General features: G+C 40.4%; 1 protein-coding gene and 1 pseudogene across 3 annotated transcripts in view; one reads left to right on the plus strand and one right to left on the minus strand.

The window, feature by feature from the left end:
* The window catches only part of GAREM1 (GRB2 associated regulator of MAPK1 subtype 1), a 199,883-nt gene that overhangs the window by 43,454 nt on the left and 134,223 nt on the right, over positions 1 to 22,206 (plus strand). The window lies entirely within an intron of this gene.
* Positions 19,303 to 20,225, minus strand: LOC309847610 (large ribosomal subunit protein eL30 pseudogene; annotated as a pseudogene). Its single transcript has 2 exons — positions 19,904 to 20,225; positions 19,303 to 19,380 (listed from the first exon to the last, which is right to left on the minus strand). The product of its transcript is annotated as a large ribosomal subunit protein eL30 pseudogene (transcript).

A 22,206-nucleotide genomic window follows, 5' to 3' on the forward strand; every position in this document is an offset into this window, starting at 1 on the left:
AAACTCCAGTTGGAAGTGGTATATTTCTGTTAATGTTAATATTTTATTGAGGACTTTTAATTGTGGGGTAGATGAAGGATATTGGTATAAATCTCTTCTCCTTTATGATCTTTGTCTGGTTGTGGTGTCATGGTAATTCTGCCCCCATAGAATGAGTTAAGAAGTATGCTTTCTCTTATGTTTTCTTTTTTAAAAAAATACTTTATTATTTATTTATTTATTTGACAGACAGATCACAAATAGGCAGAGAGGCAGGGAAAAAGGGGGGGGAGCAGACTCCCTGCTGAGCAGAGAGCCCAAGGCAGGGCTCAATCCCTGGACCCTGGGATCTTGACCTGAGCTGACCGCAGAAGCTTTAACCCACTGAGCCACCCAGGTGCCCATCTCTTATGATAGTTTTCTTAAAGGGATTGTAGGATTGGTATTATGTCCTCATTAAATGTTTGGTAGAATTTGCCAATCAAACTATCCAGGCCTTGGGATTTATATTTTGGAAAGGTTTTTCTAAATATAAATTTAATTTCTTTAATAGAAGATTAATCAGGTTATCTTTTTTTCCTTCAGTGTGTTTTGGTAGTTTGTGATTTTTGAGAAATTAGTCCATTTTATCTAAATTGTTGGATCTGCATGAGCAGAATTGTTCTTAAGTTTTACTTTTTCCTTTTCATGCCTGCTAGATCTTATTGATAACCCCTCTTTTCTGCTTCTGATAATTTTTGTTTCTTTTCTGGTCAGTCTGGCTAGAGATTTATCAATTTTATTGATCTTTTCAGAGAAGTAGGTTTAGATTTGATTGATCCCCCATTTTCTGTTTTTAATTCCATTGATTTCTGCTCTCATTTCCTTCCTGTCTTTAACATTTTAAACATTTCTATTATTTCCTTCCTTCCGATTGCTTAGGGTTTATCTCACTCTGCTTTTTTTGTTTGTTTGCTTGAGGGAGAGAATGAGAAAGAGAGAGAGAGTCTGTGTGAATGTGTGGTGAGAGTCGGAGGGAGGGAGAGAGAATCCAAAGCATGTTCCATGCTTATTGTGGAGTAAAACGACCCTGAGATCACGACCGGAGCCAAAATCAGGAGTTGTATATTTAACCAATTGAGCCACCCAGGCACCCCTCTCTCCTTCTGCTTTTTATTTTTTAATATTTGTTTTATTTGACAGAGAGAGCACAAACAAGGGGAACAGCAGGCAGAGAGAAAGGAAGAAGCAGGATCCCTATTGAGCAGAGAGCTGGACATGGGACTCAATCCCAGGACCACGGGAGCCGAAGGCAGATGCTTAACCGACTGAGCCACAGAGGCACCCCTCACTGTGCTTTTTTTTTTTTTCACTGTGCTTTTTAATTACCCTTCTAATCAATGCTATCGTAGCAGCCCACATACACTGAAAATTTCAAATTTTTGCTTATTTAACCATCATACATATCTTACAGAAATGAAGGGAGAGCAGTCGTATACTTACTCAGATAATCACCATTTTGGTTGCTCTCCCTCATTCCCAATGTTGCGCATTTCCTTCTGGTACCATTTCCCTTCTGTTCAAGGGACTTTCTTGACCACTTTTTGTAGAGCAAATCTGCTGGCAACAAATTTTCTCTTAGCTTTTCTTCCCCTGAGAATGGCTTTATTTTATCTTTATTTGTCGAGAGTATTTTCCCTGGATATAGAATTCACTGGATGACAATTTTTTTTCTTTGAGAACTTGAAAAATGTTGCTGTTTCTTTCCAGTCTCCATGATTTCTGATGAAGTCAGTAATCATTTCAGCCATGGTTTTTCTCGGTAGTGTGTCATTATAAGTGGTCTGCTTTCAGGATTTCTACCTTTGTTTTCAGTGTTCAGCAGTTTGTGTGTGTTAGGGCATGGGTTTCTTAGAGCTTATTCTGTGCAGTATTTGCTGAGATTTTGTAATCTGTAAATTTATATCCACAACTTTTTAAAGTTTTCAGCCATTGTTCAGACATTTTTTGAGCTCTTCTCTCTTCTGAGACTCTGATGACAAAAATTATTAGACACTTAGGTATGGAGAACATGTTCGGGCTTTTTTCCAATCATTTTTTTCTTTTCTGTTGGATAATTTCTATTGGTTTATCTACAAGCTCCCTAGATTTATCCTTTGTCATCTCCATTCTGTATAGAATCTAACAGTTAATACTTTATTTTAGTTACTGTGTTTTTCAGTCCAGTGTTTCCATTTGCTCCTTATTTTTTTTTTTTTTATGGGAAGGTAGAGACGTTTTATCTATTTATTCTGTGAGTTTCACAGTACTTATTCTTTTTTTTTTTTTTAAAGATTTTATTTATTTATTGGACAGACAGAGATCACAAGTAGGCAGAGAGGCAGGCAGAAAGAGAGGAAGGGAAGCAGATTCCCTGCTGAGCAGAGAGCCGGATGAGGGGCTTGATCCAAGGATTCTGGGATCATGACCTGAGCCGAAGGCAGAGGCTTTAACCCACTGAGCCACCCGGGCGCCTTGACACAGTACTTCTTAAACTATAGTTTTAATAGCTGCTTTGAAGTCTTTATCTTGTAATTCCAATATTTGGGTCACTGTCTGTCTCCTCCCTTGCAAGTTGAAATACTCCTAGTTTTTTGTATGCCAAATAATTTTGGTTTTAATCTGGACATGTCGAATGTTCTGTTATGAAATTCAGGGTCTTGTTTAAATTTTAAGCAGAAAACTGATGTTTGTTTTCCTGTGTGTTAGCAGGTAGTCAACAGGTTAGGTTCAGATTACAGGTTTCAACCTGCTTTCATGGGCTGTGGTTCAAATGTCAGTTCAGTTTTCACTGCCTTGGCTGTGATCATTGGATCTGACCTCTCATGCCCCACCCCTTAACCAGTGTGTATTTCATTTCTCAAGGCATGGGTAGTTCGTTGAAATTCAGATCACCCCCAGCTTGGAGGTGAGCCCACAAGTTCTTTATGACTTGATGGGATTGCTCTCTTGAGCTCCCTTCTCTCTGTCGTATCACTGCCACGTACTCGCTCCTTGGCATACTCTTCCCAGTCCTCTAGGCAAAAAGTGCAAGCTTTAGTTTTTCCTGTCTTCCCTGCACTTCTCAGGATTGCATCTGTGTCCAGGGCCATGTTGCAAGAGGATGGAGAAACGAAAAAGCAGCAATGATTTGTCCATCTTCCTGGGACCACCACTCATTTGGTCAGTGAGAATTCCCCTCCCCCGAGTTTCAGGGACCTGCCCTGCTCTTGCCCCCATGGCCACTACCATCAATCTGCATGAAGCCTCTGGTGTTATGCCATGTTCTTGTCCCCTTCTCCAATCAGCCTGTTGATCACTTATTTTTCAAAGTCCTCAGAATCCTGATCTATGCATCCTGTCCACAGTTTGTAATTGCATTCAGTAGAGAGAAAGAGTGGTGTTTCTTACTCTATCTTATCTGGAATCATGAAAGAATCTAGGAAGGCTGTGGTTCTTCTGAGAGTCCCAGCCAGGCTGTCTGTCCCCTTTACTTTCAGTATATTTGCTTTCTTGTTTAACCTGTGTGTGAGTGTGTGTGTGTGTGTGTGTGTGTGTGTGTGTAGAGAGAGAGAAAGAGAGGAGTTTGTGAACCCACACCCCAATGAGAGACAAATTTTGCAGTTAGAGTGCAGTATTTGCATATTTTAAATTTAACATTATAATACCAACTGAAAAACACTGCATCTAAAGCTGCTAACTAGGGTCAGCTCCCTTCAGCCAGCCCTTCAGTGTACTTAAGTACACATTCATTTATGAGATAGATTCATTTGGTAAGACAACATTTTAAAGGTTGGATCTCACATTTTTTAGATCCCCTCAAACACCAGGTCCCTCTAACATGACTGTCTTTGGTCTGTTTGCTGGGTGTGGGGGCATGCAAAGTTGTACTTCTCTCTAAATTGTTTCTGCTCTGACTTTGGACCTCCCTCAGCACAACTATTGTCCATTCGGATGGCAGTACTGTAGTACTGGTATGTACACAGTATCTAGGACTTGATTGCTGATTATGCCACACATTTGACCTACAGTGTTTCGGCCAACTGGGCTTTTTAAAAAATTCCTAGGACGTCTGTTGTGTTTCTGACTTCAAATGAAGTTACACTGTGCCATGATGTCTGAAACAAAATTCCTGCTGTATTGTGTTCCTTAGTTTGATGTTACTGGATTATCCATGACAAACCATGATTCTGGGTCTTTTTTGAACATGTTACCCAATCCTTGTATGCAAAAGTGGCCAGATAATTATCTGCGGTTCTTCCCCCCCCCCTTGCTTTTTTACATGCATACTCTAGGCCAACAGCAATAAAAAATTAAAGAATGTCCTTTTTCCCCTGCCCCAGGGAAGGATGAACTGGAAAGTCAGTTCATTTGGAATTGGAGTTGACCTCTGTTTGGATCAGTGCTTTTCATTAAAGATGTAATGTGTCCTTTATCAGCATACATTAAAATGTTATCAAGAACCCACACCGGAAACACAGCTGGCGAGCTGAAGTGCTCTCTGGCTTCTCTCAACAGCCTGTCTTTACAGCTTGAATTCACTTTTAGAATTTGACAGTACTGTGTCCCGAGGTTCAAGCATATCATAGCAGCCCCAGAATTCAGAAGGGCCTCTCCCTTAGAGGTGACTACAGCTACCTTTGATGAAAGGATTTGTTTTGTTGGGAACAAAGCCTTAGACTTGGTTATTGAGTACTAGAAACAGTGATTCTGGGTGTGGGGGTGAACATTTTTACCTAGAATGCTGAAGTTCTTATTTATATAATGATTCTCATGATAGAAACAATCCTAGGTGGTAGATCATTGGTGTCAAAGATACTGAATGATTTAGAATATCACTGAGGAGGTCCAAGAGGAATACATTTCTAATAGCTAGTGTAGAATGATACATAGTTTTAGTTAACTTGATTGTTACCGATGTATATAAAGCTTAACGGTCAATACAAATTTGAACTGGGGCATTTCTCTTTATTCTTTCATGGAGACTGTACATGGTAATGTGGGCACTGGATTCAGGATCCCCAAACTTGACCTTGCCCTGTTTTTCCCCACTAATAAAAGGAAGCGATCATTTCAGACTTCATTTTTTGAGAGTTATTTTTTTTAGGGGAGGGGACAAGGGAAGGGCAGTACAAGAGACAAAATGTATTGTATAAATGCTTTTGAAAATGGAAACTTCCGCACTTTTGCTGCGGCATTGCAAGTGATAAAAACAAATTCAAGCTGCTTGATCAGAAAAGAATACAAGAGTCTCGGTGGAATCCAAGGGCACGATGGAGCAAAGGCCTGAACTGAAAAGATGGGAAATGGTCTGATTGGCTCATCTTGGGTGATGTGTCCACCCTTGAGCCAATCAGCTGTGTCTGGGAAATTGGGCATGAAGTCCACATGTTGCCATCAGGGGCTCTTCCTATCTGTGGGAAGAGTGACATTTAAGGGTGATGGGTTAAACTAGACAACCCCCCAACATGATCTCTTGCAAAAACCATGTTTAAATTTGCCAGCTGATTGTAATTAAAGCCTCTAATGGTGTGTGACCTTTAGGAATATTACAAAATTTATCAAACTTGCAAATAAACTACGTTTTTCAGCCATTTTCATTCACAAGTTATACTGTGCTAACAGTTTTTCTCCTTGGTGACTACTCTGTATCTCAAAGATCACTGCATTTCTAATGGTATTATTATATTATATTATATTATATTATATTATATTATATTTTCACTTGAGAAGGAGAGAAAGAGAGAGTGAGTACACGCAGGGGCCAGGGGCAGAGGGAGAGGGAGAGAGAGTCCTAAGCAAACTCTGTGCTGAGCACAGACCTCAGTGCAGTGCTTGATCCCATAACCCTGAGATCACGACTTGAGCGGAAACCAAGAGTCAGGTGCTCAACCACCTGTACCATCCAGGTGCCCCAAGTGGTATTATATGTTTTAAAGGGATGATTTCTCTTTCCTCTTACAGAATCCATCACCATTTTCAGAACTCTCTATAGTACTCTTTCCCACCATATATAGTCCTATTCTTTCATGTAATTTTCCTTAAATTGCACTGGACTCCTTTTCTTGTCTTTCCTCATGCTGTTGTGTGTTGGAAATTTTTTTTTTTAAAGATTTTATTTATTTATTTGACAGAGAGAAATCACAAGTAGATGGAGAGGCAGGCAGAGAGAGGGGGGGGGGAAGCAGGCTCCCTGCCGAGCAGAGAGCCCTATGCGGGACTTGATCCCAGGACCCTGAGATCATGACATGAGCCGAAGGCAGCAGCTTAACCCACTGAGCCACCCAGGCGCCCCGGAATTTTTTTTTAAGACCAAAGAAATTTAACTTTCAAATTTAGAAAATATAGCTTTAATGTATCAGTAAATGATGTAGCATTTTTGAAAGGTCACATTTTTTATGGTTGGAAGGAAAATCGGAAATATTTGTGAGTCATTTTAGTTGTCTGAGTTTAATGCCAGTTTTTCTGTAAGGTTAGATGCTTAATTTAAATGCAGAGTATCACTTACTTCCATATGCCTGACTTTAATTTTTGCAACATGACCGAGTATAATAATACAGTCCTTTGGAGTAGAAATTTTCATGTGTGGTTGTGGGTGATAAGCTGTGGATACTTCTGATGGTCGTGGTGTTACCCGCAGACCACAGCTACCTTACATACAACACCATTGTCACCAGTTGAGATCGAGCTGTTGGTTCCACAGCCACCTGTGGAAGGCAGGCGTTAGGGGTTCTCTCTCCAGCTCTGTCATTTATGAACAAGGTGACCCTGGGCTAGTTATGTCACCTGAGCTGCTGATCTTTAAAAACAATACTTAACATAGTTCCTGGAAAATAATCATTGCTCACAACGTGGTAATTACTATTAGTAAATGATGTGTTTCTTGCAAAATGTAACTTCGCCAACAGAATGTCCCTTCCTACTATATTTGCTGTCTGTATTGTTGCTTTGTAGAGGTCTCACTAAAACTTGGAGCTCCCAGGGGCTGTCCTGGGAAATTGTGGCAGTGAGGAGTGAGGCACTCCTGCAGATTTAGGAGTGGACGGATGGAGTAAGTGGCAAGATCCATAGCTTATTCAGGTAATATGGAATCGATTGAATTGGTTCAATTTTGAAAGCACTAAGAATTAAAAGACAAATTCCAATAAAATAAAGACAGTGGTGGGAGAGCATTTAAACTCAAATTCATATACATGAAGTGGAAGAAGGAAGCCGAGAGAACAAAGTAGAAGTTGACGTGAGAATTGCTGTTGCGTGTATTTTACCTTAGATCCTGGGACTCCTCTTTTTTTTTTTTTTTTAAGATTTTATTTATTTATTTGACAGACAGAGATCACAAGTAGGCAGAGAGGCAGACAGAGAGAGGGGGAAAAGCTGGCTCCCTGCTGAGCAGAGAGCCTGAGCGGGGCTCGATCCCAGGACCCTGGGACCATGACCTGAGCCAAAGGCAGAGGCTTTAACCCACTGAGCCACCCAGGCGCCCCTGGGACTCCTCTTTTAATATCAATAAAAGAATACATTTTTTTAAAAAATTATTTTTAAGAATAGTAAAATAATCCTGCTTTGCCTCTTGTTGGCCCGGCCATTAGTAAGACATTTTATTTTCTCTTTTGGACTCTAGAATTAAAGAAAGAAAGCTGGAAAGGATCCAGAGAAGAGCAGTGGAAGGAGCCAAAGGATTATTAAAAATAAGACCCATGAGGAAAGGGTAAAGGAGTTGTGAATCTTTAGTTTGAAGAGATGTTCAAGAGGCCACTTAATAACTGTCTTCAAATATGTGAGGGGTTGGGAGGAGGGTGCCGAGCAGTTGTTCCTTTCTCACTAAGAACTGAAGGGAAATGGTTCACAGAGACTTTGGTTAGATAAAAAGAAGTACTGCTTGGAAAGGGGAGAGTGAGGCGTGAACTCTGTGGTCACACTAGCTGTTCTGTGCATCTTTGACGGGACGAGACAGCCCTGGTCCTTGGCGGGCTGTGGTGTGTCCCTGTGAGGTCGGCTATGTGCCTGGACAGAACATCTGTATAAACTTAAAATCTCATCCCTGAAAGTATCACTTTATGTGGTACTGTCTTGTATTTCTTGGTTCTTTCATGGATGTTAGTCCCTCTTTTTTGCTTCCTCAACTCCCTTCTTTCTTCAAATGGTACAGAACACAGAATGAATTATTGTACCCACCAAAAGACACTCAGCAATTATCAGACTGTGGAGGCAGATTCCCCCCTCACAAGGTTGAATCCGCATAGTTGGAATCATCATCACCTCCAACAGAAGAAAATTCCATTTGAAAGTAGAAATTCCTTTCTGAGGGAGATTTTCACAGTTGTTAATGGGGAAAGACTCCAGATAAAATTTTGTGCCCCCGTAGAGTAGACTGGTTAAGTAACTATATTTCCTATCACGAAATATGGGAAAGGTTCTTTTTTCAAAAGGGAGGAGCTGCTGAGTTGGTAGAGTTTAAAAGCGAAGTAGTTTGAAACTCCTAAGCATATATAGTGGAATATATAAGTGAGTGGTAACTAATTAACATATGCCAACCTAGGGGGGTAAAAATGGTGGAAGGGAGGAGCCGAGTGGTCATTTGGTTGACACTTCACTCAATCACAAACACTAAATTGGGACTGGTACAGAATTTTAAGTGCCTTTTTCTTGGGCCTTGCTGTTGTGATCTTTCTTTAGAACAGTTCTGATATACCCTTTGGAAGGCTGGCCTGTGTGGACGTTGTCTGTGCCAAATTACAACACAGAACAAGGGACTGTTCTGTTTCATTTACTGAGAATAGTGCTTAATAAGTACTATTTGACAACATGCTGAATTAAGGGAATGTTGTAAGGATGTTTCACAAAGGAAAGTGGGTAAAACATCTGATGTTTTCAAGTTCTATTTATATGTAACTTGATAGCAGTATAAAGCCTTGCTTAAAACTTTATTTTTAAAATTTTATTCAGTACATATGAATATGTACGCTGAGAGAAAATGATGTTATCTGGTCCCAGATATATACCACATCTTGATATAGTTGATGCTATTTCAGAATCCAATTTTTTGCCTTGTTGGTTTGAAATGTATCAGGCCTTGGTAATTTGATTTATATTAACCAGATTCATGCAATACTGATTTGTAACATGGGATACATTCACGATTATATCCTTTTCTCAAATTTGACTTTGAGCTTATCCTAGTATATTATCTTCATTTATAATCTTCAGTAACTATGTTTTTTTCCCCTAAAAATGGAATCCCAAGTGGAAATTATACTGTTTAAAGGTTTACATATCTACATGTAGACGAATATAATAAAGGTCAGTGAGAGTTAATGTCAGAAGGGAAAAATAACTGTCAAAAATTTTTATAGTACTTCTATTTATATTTCAATGTCACAAGCTAAGTATTTAGCTCAAGTTTAATTTATTATAGATTTTAGCATATGAGAGTACTACCGTGGGACATTCAGACATTGTTCTACTTACAAATAAACATCTATAGTCAGTTACAACCTATGAAATCATTAACATGTACAATAGTGTAATTTGTAGCCTTTTTTCCTAGTTGTGCTTTTCACTTAAATATGCTTTAAAGAAAAGATTGGGTTTAGGAGAGCCTGGGTGGCTCAGTCAGTTTAGTGTCTGCCTTTGGCTCAGGTCATGATCTCAGGATCCTGGGATCCAGCCCCATATCAGGCTCCCTGCCCAGCAGGGAGTCTCCCTCTCCTACTCCCCTTTGCTCCTGCTCTTTCTCTCTGTCTCTCAAAAAAATACATAAAATTTTTTTAAAAAATTCTGTCAAAAGAAAAGATAGGGATTAGATGATTCCCTAATGCCTTTTGCATTGAAGCCTTGAAGATTCTAGTCTTCACTGAAGTCGAGCTTGTGTGAGACCTATAATCTGTGTGAAGATATGGGTAAGAAGCAATTTGTGTTAGATGGTTTTGGGTGATTATACCTGTAACCTTATGTTATTTTATTTTTTTCTTAAAGATTTTATTTATTAGAGAGCTCAAGAGGATATACACATGAGCAGGGGAAGGGCAGAGGGAGCTTATCCTAGACTCCCCACTGAGCATGGAACCTGTCTCAGGGCTTAATCCCATGACCCCGGCCCTGAGATCATAACCTGAGCCAAAGTCAGGTGCTCAACCTATTGAGCCATCCAGGTGCCCCACTTGTGACCTTATTTTAAAAAGATATTTATGTTTTGTCACTGGCAGGAGAACCCCAGGAAAAACCCGAATTTTTGCATATTCAGTTAATACCTGGCTTTCCTTTCTTTTACATACTTAGGAGCTAGTATAGTTCTAATGAGCAGAGCAAGTGCCAGAGTAAAAAAGGAAAGAGAGAAGGGTGTAAGGTATAAGGATAAGCAATAATTAACTAGTCTGAAGAGCTTCAATGCTAAAAAAAGAGATGCAGTGTAAATTAGTACCTTACCTTTCATTTTATTAATATATAGCAATCGTGTGGCATTTATGATTTATAGAATGCATTCATTGATGTTCTAATTCTGTCCTCACAACAATTTATGAAACAGGCACCATTCTTTGCATTTCTATTTGAAAACCACCTTCAGCGTAATTGTGAGTTAACGAGGATCGCATAGCTAGTGTGCCAGGTTTCAGACTCTGTTTTCAGACTTCCAGACCAGTTATCTGTCTTTCTGTTGTTTCACAGGGTTTATCTAAACTGGATTTGGTTTAAAACTACACTGAGATACACAGTGTAGGTGAACTATGGATGTGCTTGTGTGAACTCTGAGCATCACGTTTGTGAAATAGGCAATGCAGTTTTCCTTCACATGGGGCATGATGGGATAGAGTGGTTGAAGACGAAATGAGCAAGCGGGCTGCTAGTCTTCAGTTGCCACCCGCTGGCTGCGGACTTTGTGTACATTTCCTCAATTAGAAAGTGAAGGCAGGGGTACCTGGGTGGCTTCGTTGGTTAAGCAACAATGCCTTTGGCTCAGGTTGTGATCCCGGAGTCCAAGGATCCAGGCTTGCATCCGGCTCCCGGCTCGGCAGGGAGTCTACGCCTCCCTCTGACTCTTCCCCTCTCATGCTCTCTCTCTCAGTCAAATAAGTAAATAAAATCTTTTTAAGAAAAGAAAAGAGAAGAAAAGAAAGGCAGTTGGCCACTAGGTTCTCCAGACTCCTTTCTAGTTCTAAAATTCTCTAATTCCAAATTTAATGATTACTCTTCCATTCAGAATTGTTTAAAAAAATTACTTGCCTCACATGATTAGCCCACACTTTTGCATTAAGTCTCTCCTAACAGTCTATGCCAGGAATTGATAAACTTTGGATTTTGGGTAGTGTAGCAGCAGTCTCTTTGTGGTGACTCTGAGAAGACTTTTCGTATACCAAATTCTGTTCTAGTGTCACATGGTGAGAACACTCATCCTGAATTTGAAGAGTGGAAAATGACAACAGAATGCTAGTTACACAGGAGCTCTTTCAGCAAATGTAAATTGAGCAGAAGTACTCAGTCCTTGGGTTGCCAAGACCTTGAACTCCCAGCTTAGCAAGAAGGCAGACGCACAAATGTGAAATCTCAGTGTAATTAGAAGGACGATGGGATGCCTGGTGGCTCAGTCACCTAAGTATCTGCCTTCAGCTCAGGTCATGATCCCTGGGTCCTGGGATCAAATCCTGCAGCAGGCTCCCGGCTCAGCACGGAGCTTTTCCCTCTCTGTCTGTCCCTCCCCCCCATTTGTGCGCTGGCTTGCTTGCTCTCTAAGTAAGTAAGTAAGTAAATAAATAAAATATTAAAAACAAAAAGTCCCGGGAAAGATGTCTACAGAGTGGCAAAAGAGTAAAAGAAACAGTGGCATCTGTGGAGTGGAAAATAGAAGAGACGCACCAACCAAGACTTCACCAAGAAAGGGGTTTTACCAGAAAGGATCTTAGACTTATCTTAGATAAAAGGAGGCATGTGCTGAGAAGAAGCTGTACAGCGACTGCTGTGGAGAATCTTTGGTAGTTCTGTTTGTGTCACGTGTGAAGGGAAGTTGACATGCTGAAGAGGTAGTCTTAGCGAGCTTGGGAAAGTCTTAAACAGACTTGAGACTATCCTAGGAATTAAGGAGACATTTTAAGGAAGTAAGGAAAAGTGGACTCTTACAAAGACGAGAGAGGAGGCAGTGTTAGACTCTGAAATTTCTAGTTTGCACATTGTGGGGGAAGGGCATTCTAGGCAACAAGATAAGTGTGAGGAAAAATCCATGGAGACCCAAGATAGCACATGGGCCCTTCTGTGACCCTTACATACCTCAGACTTTCCCAGTGTAATTGCTGTGGAAGCTCAGGAAGGGTTTCATACTATATCCCATGGAGTTTGGGTTTTTTTCTCTGAGCAGTGGAGAGCCCTGAAAGGTTTCCAAGCAGAGTAATAGTGATAGTAGATTTGCTTTTGGAAGACTAATGGCAGCAGAATGGAAGCTAGATGAGAGGGCTCAGAATCTTGACAGAGACTCTCCCAGTATTCCTACTGAAGGCTGTGGGAGCGTATGTGAAGCCAAGAGCAGAAGGGTTGTAGTAGATAGAGAAGGGGGTAGAGCGGAGAGAGACTCAGTTCCAGTAATGACGACAATAGCATTAGCTGAGATTTACTGAGTATACCAGATGTCTGCTTTAAGTTCTTGATAGTTACTAACTCATTTAATCCTCACAACAGCCCTGTGAAGTAGGCACTAGTACTGTTGTTATCTGCATTTTACAGATGAGAGAACTGAAGCACAGAGATACTAAATAACTTGGCAAGTTACACAGCCTGTGTGTGGCAGTTTGGGAGTGTGAGCTATGGCTGGCTGTGTCTAGAGCCCACACTTGGAGTTACTGCCTTCTCTCGCATTCTGTTACTGAATCAGTAAGCGTGTCTAAGATGTGGGGAGGAGTTAGATGTAGGTGACGAGAGGAGGAGAGTCATTGATGTGGATGCTTGATTGGCAAAGAGGGTACAGATGCCACTTACAGAGATAGGAGGAGCAGGGAAGGGCACTAGGAGGAATTATAATTTGGGGATCATATCAAGTCTCGAGGTTCTTTTGGGACATTCAGCTGTTGATGTCCAGAATGCAACAGGATATACCCCTGACCCTTGAACGGTGTGGAGCTTCAGGGTACCGATCCCCTGTGCAGTCAGAATACCTCATAGAGCATTTGACTCCTCAAAAACTTAACTACTAATAGTCCACTATTGACTGGAAGCCTTACCAATAACATAAATAGTTGACTGACACATATTTTATATGTTAAATGTATTATTTTCTGTATTTTTATAATAAAGTAACCTAAAGAAAAGCAAATGTTACTAAGAAAATCTAAGGGAAGTACATTTACACCACTCTAAGGAATCCCTATACATGTGGACCTGTACTGTTCAAATCCATGTTGTCCAAGGGCCAGCATCTGGACCGGGAACTCAGGATCAGTCTCTGCTTGGCGGTGATGTGTAACTCTAAGTACAGTTGCTATCAGGACAGACTAGTCCCACTGGCCCTGTCTCGGAAGGACTGGGTAGAACTTTATGCCCTTCCTCTGCGTGGGTACGTGCAGCACAAATGCTAGGGAGGGAACTCTGGGCATCAGCATGAGTGGGAAGAGTCTAAGGAACCCCAGGGCTGCCAGATTTTCTGTAATGAAGACAGCTCCACACCACATAACATGCATGTTTATGAAACCAGGGTGATTAAAATCTAGCAGTTCTCTTGCATCCAGCTCTGGATTCCATCTTTACAGTTAAAGGAGAAATGTTCTTTACAAGCCTTTTTCCAAGAGTGTGTGGCTTCCTGGTGGTCCTTCGAATGGTTGAGCAAGTTCATGGGTTTAATCCCAGCCAGGTTGATGGGATCAGGAATATGGAATCCAAAGAGCAGAGGAATCAGTGGGAGCCAATGTCCACGGGGAGTAGGACTCATCATTCTGGGAGATAGAGATGCCTAGGGGTTTTAACGGAAGTACGTGTTTTCTCTCATGTCAGTGGCGAGCATTTCCTTTAAAAACAAAAAACAAAACAAAAAAACAAAAACAAAAACAAAACCCCAAACCCCCTGTTTTCTTTCCTCCTCTAATCTAAGGTTTAAAAATACAACCAAAGGAATGTAAGAAAGAAATTTTGAGAACTAAGCATCATATATAGAGTAATAACTTTGAGACAATTTAAAGCGTTGACAGTTATATTCAGTTAACTTTAAAAAGCCTAGTGAAATTGTTGGAAATTACTTAAAATTCTGTTCTTAAGTATAGACTAATAAGTTTTTTGCTACATTGATTTTTCAATGATATTTATCTGATTGTACGATTCTACTTACCATGAGTCTGAGTGAGCTATATTCCTTCAGCCTCCCTGAGTTGTTACAAATAAAGCAGAATCACACTCCTCTTGGTCAAGGTAGCGACTGTTTTCATACCCCAATATCTCAAAGTATAAGTTGATTTTGATTGCTTTTAGCTATCTTCGGAATTTTTTAAAAAAAGATTTTTATTATTTGAGAGAGAGAGAGCACAAGCAGGGTGAATGTAGAGGGAGAAGCAGACTCCTGCTGAGCAGGGAGCCTGGGCGGGGGTTGATCTCAGGACCCTGGGATCATGACCCTAGCCGAAGGCAGGCATCTCTACCCCTGATACCCTTGACTTAAGTTCCGTATGTGCTTTCTACTAGAATAACTGGCTGCTTTTCTGTTTTACCTTCTGTGGTAGACCAGATTCTAAGATGGCCCCTTGATCTCCATGGCCTGGTGTTACCAGATTATGTCGTGGTATATGGCACAGAGCATTTTGCAGACATAATTGAGTCCCCAATCAGTGAACTTTAAGATAGATTATCCTTGGAGAACACAACCCAGTCAGACAAGTCTTTCAAAACTGAGTTTCTCTGGCCAGTTACAGAGGTGAGGTCAAATACGCTCAAAGCAGGAGAGGGATTCAAGCTGAACCAGGTTCTCCATTGCTCAGAGAAGGAGGGCGTCACCAGGTAAGGAGGACCTGCGTGTGCTCTTTAGGAATTGAGGTCAGTCTCCAGTCAATAGCCAGCAAGGAAATGACTTCAGCTTTACAACTGCAACTGAATTCTACCAACACATGAGTGAACTTAGATGGGGACCCTGAGCTCCAGATGAGAACCTGGACAACCAGGAGCTTGATTTCAGCCTGAACAGAGAACCTGGCCATGCGTGCCAGATGTCTGTGCTATATTTAAGCTGCTAAGTTTGTGGTAATTTGTTATGTAGCAAGAGAAAACTAATATACTGTCCCTTGCTCCATTTCTCTCTACGAATGCTGATCATTGGTCTTCAGAGTTGCAGTGTTAGTATCTCTTAGGCTTGTGGTGTATGTTTTCCGTTTGTTGCCTTAGCCGCTATTGCATTGAACTAAGGGGGTTCCAGTCTTTTTTCTCCTCTTCTCTTCTAAAACCCTGAGCCCAAAGGCACTTGAGTGACTCAGTCAGTTAAGCATCAGACTCTTGGTTTCAGCTCAGGTCATGATCTCAGGGTTGTGGGATCGAGCCTGTACATGGGGCTCCACACTCAGTGCTGAGTTCTAGTTCTCTCTCTTTCCCTCTGCCCACCCCCCCTGCTCATGTGAGTGCATTCACTCTCTCTAAAAGATAAGTAAATTAAAAAAAAATTTTTTTTAAGATCTTTATCTATTTGAGGGAAAGAGTGAGCAAGAAAGAGAGAAGACACAAGCAGGGGGAGCAGGAGGCAGAGGCAGAGGGAGAAGCAGGCTCCCCACTAGGCAGGGAACCTGATGCAGGGCTCGATCCTGGGACCTGAGCCGAAGGCAGACACTTAACTGACTGAGCCACCCAGGCACCCCAATAAATTTTATCTTAAATAAAATAAAATAAAACCCTGAGCTCAATCTTACTGGTTCTGTCTTATTATAGTTTTTGGTATAGGTTTCATCCTGTGGGGTTAGATAGGGAAGGTCTTAATTTCTCCATGTTGATACTGTTCAAATGTCATCCTTAAAGATTTGATTCCTTTTCACTGTGTGATTTAATTCTTGGTGATGTTGTATCGTACCGCAGCTGTTTCTCACATTATCCACTGGACTGGGTCTGCTGTTCCCATTTCGTGGATAGAGAACAAGCAGAAAAGTGGTACGTGGCTATCGCATCAGCAAGGTGGGATGGGGACCAAGAACAGGAAGAGATGTGTGGGATGTGCTGGTGGGTGTTCAGAGTACCCAGCGACGAGGAACAGTTGAGCGATCGTGGACGTTGACGTCCCGCTAGGGAAATCTGTAAAACACGCCAAGAAGAAAGTATCTTAATGTGACTGTCTCACTTCAGGGGAAAAGAAGGCCTTCTGTGTGCGTAATTGTTCTATTTTCGTTTCCTTGGATTTATTTGGACCCTCTATCTAGTATTTCTCTTGGATCCAGAAAAAAACATGCTGAAATGGAAGGAGATAGTCTCTCTTCCTACTAAGTAATGAAATAACATCCTGGACACTGGATGGTCTACTGAGTAATTTATAAAGTGATAGATTTCTTGATTTCTTAGATCTGGAGGGGAGAAAGGGATGGTGTAGAAAGCTTTTTGTCTTGGTTTTTAATGTATCCACGTTATTCAGGTAAACTTCTTTAATTAGGTTTGCCCTTGTCTGGAAAAAAAATCCAATATTTTATAGATGCTTAAATAGATTGTAATTTTCAGTATATCTGGGCAAGATTAGAATACTTTGAACCATTTGGTTACGTTCATATAGTGACTCACTATTAGACCTTGGATGGGGACACCCCCCCCCCCGACATTTATTGAGTCGGGCTGTGCTATCCCTTGTCAATGTCTGTGAAAAATTTTCAAATGTCATTTAAATTTCACCTAATTTAAGTTTTGCAAATATAGAGCTTTTATCTGTAATTGCCAATGTAATTTTAGTCCACTAAAATAGATTTTTCGTTTGTTTTGTTCAAGATTTTATTTATTTATTTGACACAGAGAGAGACATTGGGAGAGGGAACACAAGCAAGGGGGACTGGGAGAAGGAGAAGCAGGCTTCCTACCGAGCAGGGAACCCGATACGGGCTGGATCCCAGGACCCTGGAATCATGACCTGAGCCAGAGGCAGACGCTTAATGACGGAGTCACTCAGGCGCCCCTAAAATAGATTTTTTATTTTAAAAAGTATATGTATACATAATCCACTTGAGAACTCTTGAAACTGTACCTTGCCTCTGCTGAAGCCAGTTAATATTTCCATGTCTCAGATTATGCATTTAGGAGATGTTGTATACAGAGGATTTAATGTCAAGATGGTTTTCTTTGTTACATTTTGCCTTGGAAAATTGTATTAATAATTTATCTGTAAGCAGGAGAGTTGGTTAGGAGTTGTAAGTAACCACAGTACCAATTTAATTGATGATGTCTTCCAGTCTGTAAACTACTGGTGTTATGGGTTTGGGGTTTTTTTTGATTTTTGGAAAGAACAGGTAGTTTTTTATTTTGTTTTCCAGTTCTGTTTTGAGAAGTTGTTACTTATCATACACGCTTTGCATTTCCTTTAGGCCTACTATATCTCTATAGACATGTCTATAAAATTTGCTGATCTGATTTTTCTTAAGTTTTTTGTTTATTTCTGGTATTTTAGTATACAATGTTTTTTCATATTTAAGTTCTTTATTGTATGTATTTTAAAGTTATAGAGGCAAAGTGTTGTCTGGCTTTTTGCCTTTAGGGCAACCTACTTGGAAAAATTAAAAGCTCAGGTGTTATTTGGTGTTTGCATTTATCTTACTAACCCTCTTTCATGTGTACAGAGAATATTAAAATTCATTGTTTTTGTGTGTTGGTGCTAGAAACACGAGATTTTCAGCAGTGGTATATGTGTGAGTCTTTGTTTCTTTTTTCTCAAAATTTGGTTTTGTTTTTAAGGCTATGCAGGATTTTTAGAAATCTGCTTAATAGAAGAAAATTCTAAAAATTGTCAAATACATAATTTAAGTATTTTTCTCAAGAATATATCTTCTGGACTTCGATGGCAGTGAATCATTTGTAAATTTGATTCTTTAGTATTTTATGTTTTGTTTGTCACATAATAAATTTCAAGGGGATCTAGATCAAAGTTGAAACTAAAAATGACAATGAAAATCCCTTAAGTTGACCTCTGGCTCAGTTTATCCTCTTGAAATAAAATTGTTGGCTTTAACATAACTTTATACTTGGTGAATATTTTCCTTTTATTTTACTGAAGTAGAAGTGAAATGTAAAGTGCAAATCATTGCACATTTTAGAGTATTTTCTCATTGGACACTAAAAACTCTATTATGTACCTGATTCAGTCTAAGGGAAGAGGACACTTACTGAAGAAGAAAATAAAACCAAAGTCCTGTTTTTCATGAGCCTTTTATCTAGAAGCTACTATCCTGAGTTCCTTATATTTATTCTCATTCAGTCATTACAACTTACTTGCAGTATTATTACTATAATTGTAAGTGTGAGAACATCCTCGCCCAAAGAAATTAAGTAATTTGCTCATGATCATACAGTTAAGAAGTATTAGAACCGCGATTACCTAACTCTGGCTCCAGATTGTTATTTCCAACATTTCACACTGCCTCCCACCAAACTTATGGAGTCATTATATAGTCATTTGAATAAGTGGAAACAGAGAGCATGGGGACAGGGGGTAGGGAGAGCCTAGATACGTGCCTGGTGATCTGACCTTTGCCCCTCTCTGGTAGCGTGATGTGTGGGAAGAGTCTGAAACAAGGCCTGCCTGCTTCTCTGGTTCTCTCAGTCGCTCCGGGTCTCCGAGGGCTTATGTGTGTGCCTGTCTCACAAACAGTGTGATAAGTACATACTTCACACCGACGGAACGCATCGTCTTAAGGGCACTGCCCAACTCCGGAGGACACACTGCAAGTGTCTCACTGAGAGAGGAATGTCTGTCACTGCCCTTTATGGATTGCCAAAGAGTAGTTTTCCTGTGTCAGCTTTCCGATAATAAATCTGAGTCCCCTTCCTCACCTGCCAGAAATGTGATCCCGTGGTATTTGTCGGGTACCATGCTAGATTTCATATTACTTTAAATGTTTGTAGAAATACTGATACTACTGTCGCTCACCTGTTTTTCCAAAAAGCACTTGGCATAGAATTCTTATCTTTTAAATATTAGGTTCAGTTCACTATTTCAGAGCATAACATTTCAGATTTGACTTAAGTAGGCATACTTCTGTTTCGTACAGCAGGGATCTATTATTCCTGGTCAGTCTGTTGACAAAGGAGTCTTTTGTCCAAGGGTTCCTTTGAAAAGAGGTAATAATATATCCCTAATCTCTCTCTCTCTCATTTTAAGCATCTTTCTCTTTTGTTACATGCATTCTTTCTTGCTTAAATTTCACTGTGAAGGTCTTTGACGACATTACCACTTAGTACTTTGTCTAAAGTAATCTCGAGTTCCTTTTCTTCCTGTTGCGATTTCACAGTAAACCATTGAACATAAAAATACAATACTTTCACATGCTTAGAACCCAAGACTACAGTCTTGGGGCCTTTGAGTAGCATATTCATCTCAAGAAGTGATCTTAGGCAATGTGGATTTCTAGATGTTTGTTTGTTTAGGGTAGAAAGAGATCAATAGGAGATACTGGGGAAAAAAATAGCCTTTTTTAAATACTCTTGCCTCAAAGGGTTTAAATGTTAACTAAGGTCGGCTTGCTTGATGTGTGCTTAGATGACTTTGATGTGAATGCTCACCGATTTCTACCTAAGATTGTTCATTCATCAAGCATTTATCACACACCTGGTCTGTGCCCAGCAGTCCACTGGCATGAATGCAAACATGATCTAGTTGGGGAGACAGGAAGGTTCCTAGACATTCCATGCATAGCACTCAGGTGAAGATAGGTGCCGTGGGGATTTATTTATTTTTTTTTTAAAGCAAGCTCTGGTCAGTTTTATTAAAGAAAAATTTTGTGTGTTTACTTCTCACTGGCATGTGTCTAATGATTACAGAATTACGTGGATCAGTGATAGCCAGTGCGCATGCTCTGTAGTATTTCCCACACGCTATGCCCAATTCAGTATTATTGCCACTGCAGTGATGGCCATCATTTTGGCCAACATGGTGTAGTATTCTATTTCAGACTTCTAAAGGCTGTGCGGTTGTTGGCGAGGATGACCAGTTTCACTTTGCCATGTCTGATCATTTTCAGAGTCTGCTTGTATCCCAGCACGTATTTTCCCCTTTTTCTAAGAGTTTGCTTAGAGTTGACCCACTCCAATGACTTTTTTGTCTTCCTTGTGGCCACCATCTTCCTGCCTTAGGTTCAGGGCGGCACCAACCGAGAGCAGCCTTCGAGATGGCCGGAAGCGAGGAAGGAAAGACCCGCTGTGGGGATTTAAGGACTTCCTTACCATTTGTTTTATCTCTCTAAACTTTTGATACTTTTAGTCAGTAAACGACTTGGAAACCAGTTTTAGATTAGTCAACCTGCTATGACAGCACATACTTGTTTTAACTTAATCAGACTATTTTCCAAAAATAGAAATATCCTGGAGGCTTCAAAGGAAAGAAAACATCCCTGATTGAGTTGGCATATTATTATGGATTCTGCTTCAAAGAATTAAATTGCTTTCTTTTACATTCATACACATTTTCAGAATACAGGCAGCCACGAAGCATGGAGACTGGAATTTCTGTGCTGTAGCCAAAGTGAGATGCAAGGTGGAGAGTTGGTTCCTGGATCTTTATTCTTTTTTTTTTTTTTTTAAGATTTTATTTATTTATTTGACAGAGATTACAGTTAGACAGAGAGGCAGGCAGAGAGAGAGGAGGGGGAGCAGGCTCCTCGCTGAGCAGAGAGCCTGATGCGGGGCTCGATCCCAGGACCCTGGGATCATGACCTGAGCGGAAGGCAGAGACTTGAACCCACTGACCCACCCATGTGCCCCTGCATCTTTATTCTTAATATGGGTCAAATGGATGCATAACTGGTAAGCTTGTGGAATGACTTCCTTTCTATGGTACCCTGCATGTGTCATCACTGAGGTACTTAATGCAGACATTAGTTCTCCTATTGATGGTAAATTCTAGGAAAGTTGTTTCATCTGTACTCCTCATAACATTTTCTGACCATTAATCTAAAAACATCATTTTCTCTCTTGATATCACCCCATCAAATCCATAAGCCTGATTTGGTTTCATAAATAATTTGGAGCCAAAGTTCATCATAGGCATCAATTTAATCATCCAGATGGGAGCTAACATATAACTCCTATATGTAATTAGATACAAATGAAGAGTTCTGTTAAATGCATGATAATGTTTTTAGTGACTTTTGAGTAATATTCTGGTCTTTATGAAGTAAACTTGGGTTGGTAATAGAACCTCTACAATCACAGACTAGTTGGGAAGCTTGAGAGAAATTCTCAGAAGCATAATATTGAGGAATGCTATTCCTCTCAGTTCTGTGGCATTATTTTGAAGTAAAAACAAAACAAAACAAAAACCTATCAGACATTGCTCAGATTTTAAAACCAGGAGCCAGGCTTAGACAGTACTTCCTTATATAGGCACCTTTAGTACTACTGTTTTTTGTTTTTTTTCTTTTTTCTTTAAAGAATTTATTTATTTATTTGAGAGAGAGACAGTGAGAGAGAGCATGGCGAGGAGAAGGTCAAATGGAGAAGCAGACTCCCTGTGGAGCTGGGAGCTCTATGCGGGACTTGATCCCAGAACTCCGGGATCATGACCTGAGCCGAAGGCAGTCGTCCAACCAACTGAGCCACCCAGGCGTCCCTTGTTATTATTTTTTTTAAATCAAAAATTCTTTTCCTTTTTGAACCTAGTTCATATATTTTGATTGAATACGGCAGGCACCGCGATTCTTACTTTATTCTATATTCCTGTTTCATGTTAGCCTTGAGTTTGGCTGAAGTCACGGAGACCCAAAGACAAAGACCACAGGTTGGCATGTTGCCCAAGGTGGCAGAGACCAGGTTTTTTTTTCAGTGGTTGCTATGTCATGGACTCAATTCCGGTCCTGAGTTCCCCCCAAGTCCAAGATGGTCACTCCCCTTCCAGTTCCAGTAATCACATTCACACTCCATCTATCAGGAAGAATAAAGATGGAAAAGAAGGGCACACCTCTCCCAACCATCCATCTTGGTTGCCACTTATGTTCAGTGTTGTGTTGGAGACTCTAGCTGGGGGCATTAAGGCAAGAAAAACAAGCAGAGAAAAAAATTTTGCATCCAGACTGGAGAGGAAGAAGTAAAACTGTTTCTATTTGT

Source organism: Mustela nivalis (assembly GCF_964662115.1).
Source record: "Mustela nivalis genome assembly, chromosome: 14".
Taxonomy (NCBI): domain Eukaryota; kingdom Metazoa; phylum Chordata; class Mammalia; order Carnivora; family Mustelidae; genus Mustela; species Mustela nivalis.